A 19459-nucleotide genomic window follows, 5' to 3' on the forward strand; every position below is an offset into this window, starting at 1 on the left:
CTGTAACGACGGGTATATTCAGTTCTAAGCTGACATGTCTCATTGATTTAACCGGTCTGCGAATGTAAGACTGCCGAACATGTTCAATTGCTGCGTCAGAGACAGCTGGCCGACCCTGACCTAGCGTTCTATGAGATCCACATCCAATTCCGTTGAAACGATTGTGCCAGAGAATAAATGTTTGTATTTGAGGTCGTAGCTTATGATATTTAGTCCTAAAGTATCTCTGAAGTGTAGTATCGGATTAGGATTCATGAAACCGAAGTGTAGTGGTAGATTTGGATTCATGAAACCATAAACAACTGCGCACGCTCTGCACCGTTACACGACTCCACGTGCATGCCACCTAGCGGGAACGTCGGGAACTAATAGTGTTAGGCGGGAATAAAAGTTGATGATTTACTGCATTCAGTGCGGTACTGAACATTCCTGTAAGGTATTTACTCTTTTCACAATTAAAGGTTATTTTAGTACACAATACTTCACAGATTATAAGACGCTTCGGACTGTAAGACGCGCCTTAATTTTTAAGCAATTTTTTAAAGAAATAACACTTTGCTATTTTTATTATTAGATTGCGAAACCAGCCCAAAAAATTGTTTATAAAACCGAACTGACCTTTAAAATCCCTGAAAATCGTCACTTGAACTTTCTTCTTCTTCCTCTTCTTCTCTCCGTCGTCATCGTTGTCCTCTTCTTAATGTAAGATGGTCTTCACTGCCATCGAGAGCGTTACTTTGACTATGCCGCGTTTCTTGAAATATTTAACAACAATGTCACTCTCACTCTAGACCACAACTATTTTATCCACTGACACACTTGTTTGATTGTAGGTCGTTTTAATGCTCCCTTCGACGTGAATTCATATTGGGTTTCATCCATCATTCATTTTTTTCATTCCTCTCTCATATACGCTTTAAATGGTTCATTTATTGAATGGCTTATTTAGTGAGACATCAAGAGGTTGCGATTGTGAAGTAAGTGCTTGCGAAATAACAGCAAGCTCTGTATTTCCTTGTCTCAACTCTTCTTTCATAGAATTTGTCAAATGACTACTAAAGTGATCTGGCACACGAAGAGAACACTTCTTCAATAAAGCACCATTCCTACTCTCCCATACTCTGTTAATCCATAATTTCATACCAGATTCGTCCTTCCAACCCTTGTCATGCACGTGAACAACACCACCTGGTGGTATTTCAGAAGGTTTCGGCATTGTTTTGCACGTGAAAATGATCATTGGAATTAATTTAGTACCGTCAGCACAACATGAAAGAATAAAAGTGTGGAGCATTTTTTCATGTTCACTTATTTTTAGAGTTACAGTGTTAGCTCCTTTCATGGCAACAGTTCTGTTACTCGGCACGTCAAAAGTCAGACGAGTTTTGTTCATATTCGATATTTGGCTTAGTTCCATACTGGTTTCTTTCTATGTTGGATAATAAAGCGATGGAAAGATAATATTTTGTCTTCGTACTCTTGTGGCATTTTCTGAGATATTTTGAGTTTGGTTCGCATGCTAAGTCCATGATGCTTCATAAATCTGTAGCATCAACCAACTCTATCCCTAAAGTCTGTTAAGTTCCATTGTAGCACTAGCTTAGAAGCGTGTATTTATATCGTTTTCGTATTAACTGCCTCTGAGCACTATGGGACTTAACTGCGGAGGTCATCAGTCCCCTAGAACTTAGAACTACTTAAACCTAACTAACCTAAGGACATCACACACATCCATGCCCGAGGCAGGATTCGAACCTGCGACCATAGTGGTCGCGCGGTTCCAGACTGCAGCGCCTAGAACCGCTCGGCCACTTCGGCCGGGTATTAATTCCACTGCTATTTTGACGGTGTCCTTGAATCCATTTCGGTACGTGATCTTCTAGTTTTGGCCACTTTGCATTCAGTCATCTATTTGCACATCATTTTCTCCAGGTATTCTTTACTAGCGCCGCGCGGAGTAGTCGCGCAGTTTAAGGCGTCTTGTCATGGTCCACGCGGCTCGCCCAACGGAGGTTCGAGTCCTCCTTCGGGCATGGGTGTGTGTGTCTCGTCCTTAGCGTAAGTTAGTTTATAGTTAGATTAAATAGTCTGAACGCTTAGGAACCGATGACTTATCAGTTTGGTCGCATAAGACCTTACCACAAATTTGAAAAAAAAAAAAAATCTTTACTAGCCCGCCAATCGCGAATTTCTTTTTTTTTTTTTTTGTTTGTGCAGGGTCGAAATACCGCTCCGCTGTTCTGTTTCATTGTTCTTCTGGACATGCTATTGCTTTCAATTTATAGCCCGCATCACATGAATACCTCTTATTTTTTGCTTTATGAAAGTACCTTTTAACAATAATATTGTACTATTACCGATAACACAAAAAACTTTCAATTCAAGTTCCACAGGTACCGTAGACTGCAACGAGGCATCATAGGCTAGACAGTGTTCTTGGTTAATGATGGCGGGGCGGAAAGGGGACATTATTAGCAAACTTGTAAATCCCTGCAACTCACGTTCGCCACATAGGTGCGCTGCTGCTGCCAGTTGAATCCAATGTTGCCAGAGAGAGAGAGAGAGAGAGAGAGAGAGAGAGAGAGAGAGAGAGAGAGAGAGAGAGAGGTTTCCCGCGGTATCGAATATATTACCATTTTTAAGACTGGCTGGAATTTTGTATCAAACACTGCACATTTTTATATTAATTTCGAGTGTAAGATGCGGGAATTTTAAATCAGGCACTGGACATTTTTTATTAATATCGAGTGCTAAGATCCACCTGAATTTTGGAGGCAATTTTTCGAAGAAAAAAGTGCGTATTATAGTCTGTAAAATACGGTAACTAAATTATAAACACCCGTTACTTTCTGCAAAAATGGACACACTAAAAACTTGATGTACTGATCATCCTGTTCTTTTTTTTCTTTCTGTTTCCCAGTTCACTGCGGAAGATTTCCTTAGTAAAGGCAGTTTTGTGATGAATCGGTTACGCGGAGGTAACATGTGGCCGGGCCACGGGCCAACGTACTGCTGCCGCGTCACCGCCCCGAGCTGGCAGGTCGCGAGGTCCCGCAGCCTTCGGATGACAATCAGATAGGCGTGTACCTCGCAGCTAAAGCTCGGCGCACGGCCGAGGAGGCCGTCACAGTCGCACATAGGAAGATAAATCATTGCAAAAAAAGGAAGGAGATGGAAGGCAGATAAAAAGGAGGAAGAGAAAAAGAGAGAGAGAGAGAGAGAGAGAGAGGCGCGGCAGTCAAGGCCAGCACGCGGCACGAACAGCGGCGGCGAAGAACGCGGAAGTGGCGCGCTGCGGCCTCCGCATCTGCCAGCGAGCGTCCCCTGTTACAGCCGCTCGCTGCTCTCTCGCACCTCTGCTCAGCAAAGCCTCACATGAACAGGTGAAATAATAAAAATGTGCCATTAAAAGGGATCTAGGTGAACTGCGCCATAAATCACTTGTCCTCTTCTCTTCTGCTTCAGTATTTCCTCTAGGAGCTAGCAGTTTTCGACCTCCAAAGGCCTCTGTCATTCGTCATCCTGTCCTAGATTTCTGCCTTCCATTGCTTGTGTACACTACTGGTCATTAAAACTGCTACACCAAGAAGAAACGCAGATGATAAACGGGTATTCATTGGACAAATATATTACACTAGAACTGACATGTGATTACATTTTCACGCAATTTGGGTGCATAGATCCTGAGAAATCAGTACCCAGAACAACCACCTCTGGTCGTAATAAAGGCCTTGATATGCCTGGGCATTGAGTCAAGCAGAGCTTGGATTACATGTACAGGTACAGCTGCCCATGAAGCTTCAATACAATACCACAGTTCATCAAGAGTAGTGACTGGCGTACTGTGACGAGCCAGTTGCTCGGCCACCATTGACCAGACGTGTTCAGTTGGTGAGAGATCTGGAGAATGTGCTGGCCAGGGCAGCAGTCGAACATTTTCTGTATCCAAAAAGACCCGTACAAGACCTGCAACATGCGGTCGTGCATTATCCTGCTGAAATGTAGGGTTTCGCAGCGATCGAATGAATATAACGTCCACTGTTAAAAGTGCCGTCAATGCGAACAAGAGGTGACCGAGACGTGTAACCAATGGCATCCCATACCATCACGCCGGGGGATACGCCAGTATAGCGCTGACGAATACACGCTTCCAATGTGCGTTCACCCCGATGTCGCCAAACACGGATGCGACCATCATGATGCTGTAAACAGAACCTGGCTTCATCCGAAAAAATGACGTTTTGCCATTCGTGCACCCAGGTTCGTCGTTGAGTACACCATCGCAGGCGCTCCTGTCTGTGATGCAGCGTCAAGGGTAACCATGGTCTCCGAGCTTATAGTCCATGCTGCTGCAAACGTCGTCGAACTGTTCGTGCAGGTGGTTGTTGTCTTGCAAACGTCCCCATCTGTTGACTCAGGGATTGAGACGTGGCTGCACGATCTGTTACAGCCATGCGGATAAGATGCCTGTCATCTCGACTGCTAGTGATACGAGGCTGTTGGGATCCAGCACGGCTTTCCTGAACCCACCGATTCCATATTCTGCTGACAGTCATTGGCTCTCGACCAACGCGAGCAGCAATGTCGCGATACGATAAACCGCAATCACGATAGGCTACAATCCGACCTTTATCAACGTCGAAAACGTGATGGTACGCATTTCTCCTCCTTACACGAATCATCACAACAATGTTTCACCAGGCAACGCCGGTAAACTGCTGTTTGTGTATGAGAAATCGGTTGGAAACTTTCCTCAGGGCAGCACGTTGTAGGTGTCCTTACTGGCGCCAACCTTGTGTGAATGCTCTGAAAAGCTAATCATATGCAGATCACAGCATCCTCTTCCTGTCGGTTAAATTTCGCGTCTGTAGCACGTCATCTTAGTGGTGTAGCAATTTAATGGCCTGTAGTATATGTATTTTTCCCATTTAAGCACTGCCATTTGTCTCCTCCTTCTTCGGGCGGCTATCAGTTTGAAATCTTTCTCGGTGACCTATGGCTGGCAACGGCGCTAATATGATAGTTTGTGATGGGGTGGGGGCAACGCCTGAGGGTACGGAGATTTTGTAAGACGAATGGCGACTTTATAAAGAAGTTACAGTTCCGACCCTGTTAGAAAACTACGTAATACTGACTTTTTAAATCAGGTTCTTCCAAGAAAAGTACCTCACTACACTACATGTTTTCCTTTACCTTACAGGTAAAGGGTGAGGGAGGGGGGTGGGGGAAGCTGGCCCCCTTGCCCCCAGGTATTGGCGCCCTTGATGGTTGGGCATTTTCTGTACGTACCCTACCATTGAAGCACTTTATTCTCCAAACTCTGTATTATCGAGCGCGTTATCTTCATTAGCCTCCATACCTCCAACATTGCCTCGTTAACTGTAGACATCTTCTCATATAAACCATTTCCACTTTTTTAATTTCCCCCCTTTTTGTTTCAGGCCACATCTCAGCTCCATAGGGAACTATGTTTTTCGCTAGACAGTGAAATATTCTTTACTTAGTATCCTCCCGAATATCATCATTCGATATTATCCTTTGCTAAACTTTAGTAGCTGTCTTTCCCCTTGCCATTCTGGAACTAATATCTTTCTCACTTGTAGTGGACTTATCTATTATTGTTTCCAGGTATATGTAGCTTCTACAGGATTTTATTTCCTCTTCGTCTGTCAGATTTCACCAAATCCTGTCCCGGGCACATACAATCCTTCTTCTCAGATTTATCCAAAACCCCACTTTCTGTACTCCACCTTAAACTTTTTAGCATGTATTTCATATCTTCTTCATTTTAGAGAATATTACCAACTGTTTATTTTTATGCTCAGTGCTACCTGCTTCGGTCAGTAGACCATTACAGGCAGAAACGAAGTGTAACCAGTTTGTCATCACAACATTTCAAGTGAAGAACTTTCTACCTACCTCGAAGTTGTTCACTTCAACAATAAACAACTGATCGTCATCTCCTATGTAGTTATACAATTATTTGACAGCTGTAAAGCCCCACCTCGTCATAAATTTAATTCCTGTTGGATTTGAAGCAAACTATCATCGACAAGGCACGACATTCGTCTCCGATCACTCTCGCTTAGGATGTTTTTACAACCACTGTTCTTAGACGGTGTTAAATGTGTGCGAGTAGTACTTCATCACTTGTAAAGTTTTGGATACTCCGCTGTGATGAACCAAAAAGTCAAGCAAATTCATTCAAAGTGTTGTCTGGGGCAGGATAAACACGATAGCTCCTCTCTACCATTCTGTCGTGTTTCCACGTCGACCATGATACTGCGCTGACTCCGTATTGACTTTTTTTTAAAGCGGTGACTAAATGACTAACATTTTGTCCAATGAGCTTATTTAAACCATATGTAGGCCGCCAGTGTCACCCCAGTTTCGTCATTTGCATTTTTATTTGTGGAACTGCTTTAAAGAACGAACGATGTCTACAAATATGGAATATTGTGCCAAATACCGACAAAATCACTGGGTTTTGAGCCATCAGTGTATAGATTCCCTCCGGAAACTGTCTCAAAACTGCGGCAGCAGTGTTTCCATTGATGTGTGCCTCATGACCAAGGTTAATTCCAGGTATTACACTCAGCTGAGACACTCTTAATGAGGATGGTACGCTAAAGCTATTTAGTCTTGGTAGCCTAATGATCTAACTCCAGAATGTCGATGATATAATGACTTGAAAACATTAATAATAAAGATCACGCTTATTGAGGAGACAAAAGGATGCGCAGCTTGCCTGGGAATTCCCCGAAGATAAGGTACATCCTATCGTTCTGAATGGAAAGAAATACAGGAACGAAAGATACAATCAGATGTCTCTCAAATTAGTATAGTAAAGGAAGGAAGATATATTGGGTGTTTAGCGTACAGGCGGAGCACAAGCTCGGTTCGGCGAAGGATGAGGAAGGAAATCGGTCGAACGCTTTCAGTGGTATCATTCCAGAATTCTCCTTAACCGATTTAGGGAATTCATGGAAGACCCAAATCTGGATGGAAAAGAAGATTTAAACCGCCTTCTTCACACACACTACTCTAATATCTTACGATTGCGGTGTGAATGCATCAAGAGTTTTGGAAATGTGTGGTAAATTCCAACAGGACCAAACTACTGATGTCATCGGTCCCTAGGCTTACACACTACTTAATCTGAGTTAAACTAACCTACGCTGAGGACGACACACACAGACATGCCCGAGGGAGGACTCGGACCTCTAACCGTGACAAGGCGCCCAAGACCGCGCGGCTACCCCGTGTGGCGCACCAAGACGGCTTGCCTTCATCGAATACATAAATACCTTCTTGTGTAATATTACTATGTCTATAAAATAATTTTGAATGGTAGTGTTGTTTGCGCACAAATGATATTCCGAGAATGCCGTTGTTAAATCCAGCAGAGCACAATGAAAATTTGTGAATCGCATCAGACCTAGAATATAAGCGAATACTAGGTAATGTGCTGTGAAAACACTAAGAGCGTTTCCACAGGATCACCTATCGTTCGCCGGCCGCTGTGGCCGAGCGGTTCTAGGCGCTTCAGTCCGGAACCGCGCGACTGCTACGGTCGCAGGTTCGAATCCTGCCACGGCCATGGATATGTGTGATGTCCTAAGGTTAGTTGCGTTTAAGTAGTTCTAAGTTCTAGGGGACTGATGACCTCAGATGTTAAGTCCCATAGTGCTCAGAGACATTTGAACCATTTTTTAACGTATCGTCAATATAACAGTTTCTGCTCTCGCGAGCAGCAATTATCAGCTGCCTTATACCGTCGTTCTTTATCTAGGTTCCTTTTTATCGAACTGTTCGTCTACGATGCAAGCAACCATCATACTATTCGACTTTCAGAGTTTTTTAATCTTTCTGTGGCTCAGTGGCTGGGTGGGTGGAAACACTGATTAAGTGGCAGACAACAGAGGCAGAGGTCCAGGGTTCGATAATCAGCCGGTCATAGGATTTTTCCATCATCTACCGCTTCTTTCACCCACTGCAATAATTTGTTAATGTGAAGAATTCCAAGCTGCACCGTGGTTCGGACTCCACGGTAAAATATAGGTCGTACTGTAAATGACTGGCTAGGTCAGTTCAACGATCAGAGGAAGACATCGGCATGCTAACGCTAAAGAGAGCGTGCCTAGCAAAGCACTGCGCTGTTCAAAAACGACCTCCACGTTGAGGACAGCTTTACTTACACCGAAACCAACTCCTCCACTGAAATTTTCTTTGCACTCCTGTTACATAACTTTGGTTTCTTACTGGCTTCTAATTTTCATTTTTTATTATAAACTACTGAAGGGCATTGTTTAGTGAAACAGAAAATTGTACTTTCAAGAGACAAGCGTTCGAAGTTTGGAACTAATAAGCTATTACTTCTGGTTTATGAACCGCTGACATGAAGTTTGATACGTGTCTTCATTTACAGAATCCATCCACACTGAAGATTGAAACTTCCGCTAATAAATGAGAAAATAAGTATTTTGAACATTGCGAAAATATCACATTACTGTCCTGGGCAGTGCGTAAGTGAAGTTAACCGTTGTGTTCAACAAAACTATTACAACGATTCCCGTGTCTATCAGTGTAGAGCAGATGTCACACACGAATGTCTGAGTAAAGTAGTATCCTGTTTGTGTTAGAAACCCGATGTCGACACTTCTCTAATAATATCAAGAGCAACACCGAGCTTAACGGCTTGGTCTAAGGAAATGATAACCAACAATCGCACGTACTGTCATCCGATGATACGTTACGCATTTTGGGGTTTAACACTGGACGTCGCCGCGAGGTGTTGTCAACACCATCAACTCTCATCCCTTTACAGGACAAATACACTGAAGAGCCCAAGAAACTGGTACACCTGCCTAATATCGTGTATGGCCCCCGCGAGCACGCAGAAATGCCGCAACACGACGTCCCAGGGACTCGACTAATGTGTGAAATAGCGCTTGAGGGAATTGGCACATGAATCATGCAGGGCTGTCCATAAATTAGTAAGAGTATGAGGGGGTGGAGATGTCTTCTGAACAGCACGTTGTAAGGCATCCCAGACATGTTTCAATAATGTTCATGTCTGGGGAGATTGGTGCCCAGCGGAAGTTAAACACACAAGAGTGTTCCTGGAGCCGCTCTAGGAATTCTGGACGTGTGAGGTGTCGCATTGTCCTGCTGGACTTGCCCAAGCCCGTTGAAATGCACAATGGACATGAATGGACGCAGGTGATCAGACAGGATGTTACCTGTCGCGACGTATCCAGGGTCCCATATCACTCCAACTGAACACGCCCCACACCATTACAGAGCCTCGACCAGCTTGAACAGTCCCCTGTTGACATGCAGGCCCCATCGATTCATGAGGTTGTCTCCATATCCGTACACGTCGATCCGCAGCGATGTCGGAGATTTGATGTTTTACCGATGATTCCTGATATTCACAGTACACTCGTGAAATGGTCGTACGAGAAAATCCCCACTTCGTCGCTACCTCGAAGATGCTGTGTCCCATCGTTCGTGCGCCGACTATAACACCACGTTCAAACTCACTTAAATCTTGATACCCTGCCATTGTAATAGCAGATACCGGTTTATAAAACTGCGCCAGGCACTTGTTGTCTTATAGAGGCGTTGCCGACCGCAGCGCCATATTCTGCCAGTTTACATATCTCTGTATTTGAATACGCATGCCTATTCTAGTACCTTTGGAGCTTTAGCGTAATAATGCCGTTTGCATATGCACGGGCGTCGTGTGGGATAATGTTGTGTAAACTGCACAATATTTCCACGAAGCAGCTGCTCGTCATCTTCCGGTGTTACTAACGTCAGCAGCACCTGAACGTGACGAATAACCGGCTCACGGAAGTATTATGCAGTTTACGCAACGCTGTCCACCGCAAAGCCCGTGAACGACTCAAACAGATATTACGTCGGGAAAAATTTAAATGCACAAATGTGAGGTTGCTAATGCCTTCCACTCAATGACTCGAATGGGCTACTTCTGGGTTGGGCGCCACAGCTCAACTGCGCATTAGTATCCTCGGATGTAAAATTGAGTGCTTAAGATGTGTAACTGTCCATTTACCAATATTGTGCATTTAACGGAATAGGGATTCAGCCTTCAGCATGATACATTACATTCCCATTGCATTTAGTCCCTTTAGCCAAACGGATAACGAAATATTTATACGCAGGAACGACCTGGATGGGAAGGTGCTAAAACGCGGAATGCATTTCGCCTTGGACCTATTGCACAGTCTGCCCAGATTGTTACGCCATAGTACAGGCTCAATGGCAAGGAGGCGGAGTTCGGCGTGGTCCAAAACAAGAATGTAGTGGGCCGCGCGACGCGTGAAGGCGGCATGTGAACAATGCTCGTTGCACTCCCAGAAAAATCCCATCGCAGTACCAATTTATATGCCTTTTTGTTAATCGTGTCAGAAGCAGCAACATAAAGGAACGCAAAAACAAATTACAGATTTAATAAAAGAACTTAAAGTTAACATGTCTGGGTTCAAGTGTATGGAAGACTACGCTATGAATGTCCAAAAGCGGGCAGCTTCGGGAGTATTCAGAGCTGCTTGAAGTATATATTTCTCGGTGCGGGACGCAAGACAACCCATAGTCACATTTGGTAGCGGTGACTTGGAATGCTCATTTTTGGAGACTGGGTGCTGTGACTCCAGAACGTAGGCAATTTAGAGTACGCCTTATGGCCAACTTTTCCAGATAGGGAAGAGGGAGGTTTTCAGATGGTCGAGACCAGTGACGATCGTTTACAACCTGTGCTTTCCACACTTCCATTCTTGCTTTGGATGGACTCGTTTGCAAGACAGTGCTAGTTTTCATGACACTTTTCCTGGATCTCAGTCTTCGTGTGGATGGTACATAATCAATCGCTAGGCCTGTGGCCAAGTTTCTTTCTTCTACACTGGAGACAACCATACTAAGAAAGTCTGGCGTATCACCACCTGCCAAGCATTGTCAGGTGAGGTACATCCAGTGTGGGGCCTACAAGTCTCATTCAGTTCCTTGTTCACTTCCTTGGTGTGGGAAGACATGTACCACCTATTAATGTCTTTTGGTTATTATTTCTGACTTCCACTTTCAGCCTTGATTTATGAGAATGCTGCTTGTAATGGCCAACCAGCTCTAGCGACTGACGTCATTTGCTACCGGAAGAAACCCAAAACTTGAAGCAACCTCTTCTTGTTTCTTTTACACCAGAAAGTGCTACACTATGCTGGTATCGCACAGTATTTTGTGAGTTCGTGGTAGGCGAACCAGGAGTCTGAATTGCATCGAAATGTCATTCCCTCTGTTGGCATACTGAATAGATGCTTGGGTTGGGCGACTTGAGTGAATTTTCCACGGGATGTAACATGAGTTGAATCCAGTTGTCCTGAATAAAAGTCATGTGTCACCTCTATAGGTTGCAGTATTTGACCCAGATTATCTGAGTTACTAGTTCCATTCAGTAGCCTATATCGCTAACATTTTTGCACGGTAGACCAACTATGTATCTGGTGCAAAGATTTGCAATTGACTCTATAAGTAAATAAATGTAATGTAATTGGCGTAAATATAACGAAAGTTCAGATAGCGTTTGACTACGCGAAAAAATGATCGGTCACTAGAATCAATCAAAACCTTCGAGTATGTAGGGAAATCTGTCTGGGGTAATCTGATGTGAAATCACGTAATTCTAGCCGTAGACAACGCATATGAAGACTCAGAATTATTGGAAGAATCCTCAGCAAATGTAAATCCCTAACACAATCAGTGTGCAACTAGTTCTTAAATCTGCGAATAGAAGTGGCATCTTTACCAAATTGGAATAACGAAAAAAAAGGGATATATATATATATATATATATATATATATATATATATATATATATATATATATATATATAGAGAGAGAGAGAGAGAGAGAGAGAGAGAGAGAGAGAACTCCTCGACGCTTCAACAAACGCGGAGAGCGCCACACACAAAACTCCAAGGTCCCACGTTCTAAAATGAGTCGAACACCTTACTTCCTTTAACCTGTATCTCACATAATGACCATGAAATGGATGGGGGTAAATCGGTGCTGTATGGAGGATGGTCGAAGGCAGTGAACCAATGCACCACACGTTGAACAACCCATAACACTGTGAGCATGACTTTGCCTGGTGTTGGTGCGGTCTTGAACTTTTTTGGTGTTGGTGATCCTTTCGGGCAGAACTGGACTGATGCTCTCTTGTTTTCGGTGTCACAACAGTACCCTTCATTAAGAGCTTGAACAACTCAAAGTTGCACGTTCTTATGTCGATATAATCATTACCGCATACAACTTCTATGGAGTTCAATTGGAATCACGTTTTCTGCTGTTAGAAACCCTATTACAATACGCTGTTTCTCACGTTCCGACATAGGTGGGTTCCGTCGCCATGTTACACGCTACAATTTGGAGCCATCTAGCGGCAGAGGACTGCTACTTGCGTCAGGGAAGCGGGAAATTCGACCGAATACTATGCCTCACACGTACACTATTGGCCATTAAAATTGCTACACTACAAGATGACGTGATACAGGCGCGAAATTTAACAGACATGAATAAGATGCTGTGCTATGCAAATGATTAGCTTTTCAGAGCATTCACACAAGGTTGGTGCCGGTGGCGACACGTACAACGTGCTGACATGAGGAAAGTTTCCAACCGATTTCTCAAACACAAACAGCAGTTCACCGGCGTTGCCTAGTGAAACGTTGTTGTGATGCTTCGCGTAAGGAGGAGAAATGCGTACCATCACGTTTCCGACTTTGATAAAGGTCGGATTGTAGCCTATGGCGATTTCGGTTTATCGTATCGCGACATTGCTGCTCGCGTTGGTCGAGACCCAATGACTATTAGCAGAATATGGAATCGGTGGGTTCAGGAGGGTAATACGGAACGCCGTGCTGGATCCCAACGGCCTCGTATCTCTAGCAGTCGAGATGACAGGCATCTTATCAGCATGGCTGTAACGGATCGCGCAGCCACGTTTCGATCCCTGAGGCAACAGATGGGGACGTTTGCAAGACAACAACCATCTGCACGAACAGTTCGACGACGTTTGCAGAAGCATGGACTATCAGCTCGGAGACCACGGCTGCGGTGACCCTTGACGCTGCACCACAGACAGGAGCGCCTGCGATGGTGTACTCAACGGCGAACCTGGGTGCACGAATGGTAAAACGTCACTTTTTCGGATGAATCAGGTTCTGTTTACAGCATCATGATGGTCGCATCCGTGTTTGGCGACATCGCGATGAACGCACATTGGAAGGGTGTATTCGCCATCGCCATACTGGCGTATCACCCGGTGTGATGGTATGGGGTGCCACTGGTTACTCGTCTCGGTCACCTCTTGTTCGCATTGACGGCACTTTGAACAGTGGACGTTACATTTCAAATGTGTTACGACCCGTGGCTCTACCCTTCATTCGATCGCTGCGAAACCCTACATTTCAGCAGGATAATGCACGACCGCATGATGCATGTCCTGTACGGGCCTTTCTGGATACAGAAAATGTTCGACTGCTGCCCTGGCCAGCACATTCTCCAGATCTCTCACCAACTGAAAACGTCTGGTCAATGGTGGCCGAGCAACTGGCTCGTGACAATACGCCAGTCACTACTCTTGATGAACTGTGGTATCGTGTTGAAGCTGCATGGGCGGCTGTACCTGTACACACCATCCAAGCTCTGTTTGACTCAATGCCCAGGCGTATCAAGGCCGTTATTACGGCCAGAGGTGGTTGTTCTGGGTATTGATTTCTCAGGATCTATGCACCCAAAGTGCGTGAAAATGTAATCGCATGTCATTTCTAGTATGATATATTTGTCCAATGAATATCCGTTCATCATCTGCATTTCTTATTGGTGTAGCAATTTTAATGGCCAGTAGCGTAATAACTTCAAAGTGCTCTAAGCACTATGGGACTTAACATCTGAGGTCATCAGTCCCCACGTAATAACTCAAATGATATTAAGACTAGAATTTAAAAAAAAATCGAAAGCACTAGTTTTCAGCGTTCTCGTAGATTTGGTATATTCATTACTTTTGCTGACTTTCTTCAAAATGATACTGTACTGATGAGCGGAGCAGGGTATGTGTTCGATTTGTGAAGATCTTTTAGCCACAAATAAAAAAATGGGTGAGGAAGCTGTTGTCCTTCCCTGCCCTTCGCTGTCTACGCCTTCGAGTGAAAAAAACATCAGGAGAACCAAAGGCACAATTTGGCCTTAACAACGCAAGAACCTACAGCTCTGTGCGCTTCCGTGCAGAGAACGCAACCGTCGTTGCAAATAATCGATCCACATGTGTCGCGATCCGTTAGCACAGGTGCAGGCCGCGTCCACTGGAGCGCGTGTTTACGGAACACCGGAGGAGAAGAATGCGGCGACGCGCGCATCAGATAGCAGCGCGTTTGGCGCGAGGCGCTCTCCTCGGAATGGGAAGGAGGCGCCGGCCGTCAATGAGGGGCTTTAAATGCCGGGCGGGTGGCCGCGGCCGCCGTGAGATAAACGGACCCGCCGCGAATCGGCAAGCTGCTCCGTGCTCGCCGCCTGGCGCCACACTGACTTACGAGCCGCCGTAATCGGCAAGCTGCTCCGTGCTCGCCGCCTGGCGCCACACTGACTTACGAGCCGCCGTACCGCTGCGCTCGGCCAGACCTTCGCTGCTACTGCTGCTGCTCTCACCACGCCACGGATTCAGTTGTTAGCAGCGGCTGGCAACACCGAGGCTACCGGCACGGACCCATTCTTTTTGTTGCCTAGTTCTTTCATCTCGATACCGATACTTTATTGTCGATACTTTTCAACTGTTACTTTTAATCATATCAGTTTATTAAAGCAGGTATCGTCTCCAGTGACTTCAGTAATTATTTATTACTTTGTTATATACCAAAATTTTGGCCATTCTCACTGATCAAAAATATGGAATGATCCTTTATTTGACAACGCCTGGGTCTCCACTGCCGAGCGGTTCTAGGCGCTACAGCCCGGAATCGCGCGACCGTTACGTTTGCAGTTTCGAATTCTGCCTCGGCCATGGATGTGTGTGATGTCCTTAGGTTAGTTAGGTTTAAGTAGTTCTAAGTTCTAGGGGACTGATGACCTCAGAAGTTAAGTCCCATAGCGCTCAGAGCCATTTGAACCATTTTTGTGTCACCACTGTGGGCTAATCCTTTAGAGCAGGGTTTCCGAAACTGTGTTCCGCGAAAACTGATGTACCGCGGGAAGTGAATAAGTGATCCGTAAAAAACTATAACAACATGGTGTTTTTTTTCTATATTTTGACAATAATAATTATCATCTTTAATTTTATAATAATTCTGTGTTATTAGTTGTATTATTAATAAATGATGTGTTCCGTCAACGTACCAGGATTGTCAAAGAAGAAGTTTGGAAACACCTGCATTAGAGTAATAGAAAGACATGGAAGCTTTATTCTCCCAGTTGTATAATGCAACTTACGAGTACCTGTCAACGCTAGCGACATCAGTGCCCTCCGAGTGTTTATTTTCAAAGTCAGGCAGCACGCTGTCAGAGTCTCGCAACAGATTATCAGCGGAACGTCTGGATATATTTATCTGGATGATTGTAGATTACAGAGGAAAAATGGGAAGGTTAGGAAGAATTTAATTTATTTACTTCTGGGTGCGATTCAGCTATTTCTCTGATAATCTTTTCTGTAATTTCATACTTAAAAGCGGGCCGGAGTGGCCGAGCGGTTCTAGGCGCTACAGTCTGGAACCCCGCGTGGCCGCTACGGTCGCAGGTTCGAATCCTGCCTCGGGCATGGATGTGTGTGATGTCCTTAGGTTAGTTAGGTTTAAGTAGTTCTAAGTACTAGGGGACTGATGAGCTCAGCAGTTAAGTACCATAGTGCTCAGAGCCATTTGAACCATACTTCAAGGTCCAAATTTTTAAAGATTATAATCAGTAATGAAAACAGAAAATCTTTTTAGTACGCCGTGTGTTGCAGCTCTGAAATACTGAAAAAGAGATTTTTTCTTTTAATGCTTAACACAAAAACTGCTATTTACTTCCTGAAACTTCGTGCCAGATTAAAACTATGTGTCGGATCGAGACTCGAACTCGGGACCTTTGCCTTTCGCGGGCAAATGCTGTACGACCTTTTTTTTCTTTCTTAAATCATTTTGTTCATTTTCGTTCGTTGCATCTGCTCTTGGCGGACGTCGCAAGACACCCGTTTCAGTTCGTCGTTGATCCATTAACTCAGGTTTTTTTTTGTTACAGAGGACAGCTAACCCTCTGACCAAACACGCTGAGAGCATCTGAGCTATCCAAGCACGACTCACGACCCGTCCTCAAAGCTTTACTTCCGCCGGTATCTCGTCTCCTACCTTCAAAACTTCACAGAAGCTCTCCTGGCGGAAGTACAGCTGTGAGGACACGTCGTGAGTCGTGCTTGGGTAGCGCAAATGGTAGAGCAGTTGCCCGCGAAAGGCAAAGGTCCCGAGTTCGAGTCTCGGGCCGGTACACAGTTTTAATCTGCCAAGAAATTTCATATCAGCGCACATTCCGCTGAAGAGTGAAAATTTCATACTGTTTGCTTTCTGTCTGACTATATCCGGGTTTTCCCCATTTTCACAAGCCAACTAGTACAGAAAACAAAATTTATTATGAGTGGATATATCGAATGTGGATAATAAAGGTACCAGTCGTAATATGGTCCATATGGTAACTACTTACGTATTTTGTATGTAGGATATACTGGCTAGTTATAATTAAAGTGCAGCTACTCACAGAGGTCCAGAGTGGTCTGTATACGTCGTATAGAAGCAAAACTTGGTAGACAATTTAATGCGTTAATGTGTAACCGACTTAATATGGAAAAAAATAGTTTCTATTTTGGCTACCGGTGCATATCTGGCGCTGTGAATGCGTGAAAGGCGTACAGAAATGTTCCAATATGTAATGTATTATGGACGGGGCATGGGCATAACATGTCAAACAAACGAGAAAGGCATATTGTTGATTTTATTATTGACTGCTGCATACACAGTTTATTCAATATGAGAAACGGAGACGTTGACGGGATGCTGCATAAGTAAAACGAAGCGATCAACAGTTGCTCGTAGCAGTTCCGTTGGGACGTGAGCAACGTTTTCTTGTATATTGGTTTTCAGAGCAGGTAGAGACCAAGTGTGTCCCTGGTAAAACCTTTCTTTTAGATATCCCCAGCCCAGTCACTTGTGCACAGATCAGGCAATATTGCAGACCATGCATCTGCAAAACCTCTGGAGATAACACGTTCGTGGAAAGTTGCATTTAGCGGATCTTTCAGTGAGCGAGCGACGTGACGTGTTTCCTATCTTGCATGAAACAGTGGTTTCCACACAGTTATGCTGTTCCAAAGCAGGAATTACATGCTGGACCAGGAGGTCTCGATAATGTACGCACGTTACGATACACCTTCTCGACAGCCATACTGTACACTCACGTTATTGCTCCTCAAATGACGGCGTTGATGTCATACCGTCATACAGTGTACAGAGCGAGATTAGCACCTAGTCGTCACAAGTGGAACTAATTTGTTTTCCAGCGTATAACGGTTCCGCATTAACGCGTTAGCATATGTACCAAGTTTCGCTGCCATACGATAATTACAGCCCACACAGGACCTCTGTTTGTAGATGCACTTTAATTATAAAATAACCACGCGGTGTCGACAGTTCTGTTTATGTCATCACACTTAACTGTATCTCAGACCTGCGGTAAAGGACGTCACAATTGTAGTTACACTTTACTGTATTATGTTAATGTATGTGCATACTATATAATTTCCTTAATTGTTTATTATCCAGCATGAAGTGACCAACGTGATATTTTATGTACATTTACATCTACATGATACAGATGTACATGACATATTTTCAACGGTGAATGTGTTGTCATTGATTCAACGGTTTTGTTAATCTGTTTAAAACTTATGAAAATCGACTTCTCCCCCTCCATTTATTACGATATATTTTAAAAAAAGAGACGGAAATATTTGTAGCCGATAGAGAATACCTACTCTTATTGCCAAGGTATCAATACTTTTATGAATACGACACTTTCCATGGCTTACTGCTCATGAGTAAAGTATCGATATTTCTCGTTCGATACCGAATCCCTAACCTGCCAAAACGAAGCTTGTAAATCAGTACTGTTGGCCATTTATTACAATTGTAACACCGCAAAGGATAGCAAACAACGAAATTTTACTTATGCGAAAATTGAATATAGTAAAAAGAAAACACAATTAAATTTGTATGCTTTGAGAATATACAGGGTTCTAAATTCAGTATTCAAAACAGCCATCTTTGGCATCAATAACGGTTCCAGTTGGCTGGGCATCCAGACGACGCCAGATTTCTTCAGTCGTAGTGGCTAGCAGTAGTGGCGTGCCAAACTGTGGCAACCATGTCTAGATACTCTCATTTGGTAAGAGACCTGGAGTAGGTGCTGGCCAGGACTCTGCACCGAGGCGGTCGAGACACGCAAGCAACATATGGTCTTGCGTTATCTTGTTGAAAAATAATGTCACGGGAGCCTCGAATTTACAACAACTGGCCTTAAATGCCAGAAATGGTTGCAGTCCAAATTACGGGTTATGTGAACCAGAGCTGATGGTAATGTGTACGCAATGGCACTCATACCATCAACGGCAGGTACTAGGCGTGCACGACGATGACGAATAAAATATGGCAACGTCAATTCTGTTTTGAGTGTCCATATGGGAATGCATCCATCTGCTGACGAGTGCAGAACCACGACGTGGTGCCACTCTTATGTCCACTGTCGGCGCGCGTCTCTGTGGTGCAACTTCAGCTGAAGGCGCGCTGACAAACCGTGTTGTTCCAGACTTCGGCGGACTGTCTGTTTCGGATTATTTGTCTCGCTGCAAACAACCTCATTTCGTTGATCAAGAGTTGTTAAGTACGATTCTGCACGGCCAAGTGCTTCTCGGGTGCTAATTGTGCGGTGCCACTGAGATCCTGCATGGTGTTAATTATGGCCATCCTGAACTCTTCGATCCCATGTTTCCGTGGCAGTCGTGGGTACTGACCAACGCGAGCAAGCAATACCGTGCGAAGAAAACCGCTGTCTAGACAGCCATGAATCCGCCTCTGCCGAACTTTGACACGTGTTGGTAGACGTTTATCTTCCGTACACGAAGCATGGCAAGTTCTTATCGCAAATAACCACCATTAATAGGCGATTTCTGAACGAGAAATCCCCTGCGGAATCTTCCCATACATGCAAAATGTAGATCACGTTACTCCTAACTGCCTTGTGCGGATACACTGAAATACTAATCATTTGCACATTCAAGCATGTTGCATACTTCAAACCAGTTTGACGATTGTTGCATACCACATCTATACCGTTGTAGTTTTAATTGCCAGAAGTCTACATTTAG

The sequence above is a fragment of the Schistocerca americana genome, chromosome 3 (genome assembly GCF_021461395.2).
Source record: "Schistocerca americana isolate TAMUIC-IGC-003095 chromosome 3, iqSchAmer2.1, whole genome shotgun sequence".
Classification (NCBI taxonomy): domain Eukaryota; kingdom Metazoa; phylum Arthropoda; class Insecta; order Orthoptera; family Acrididae; genus Schistocerca; species Schistocerca americana.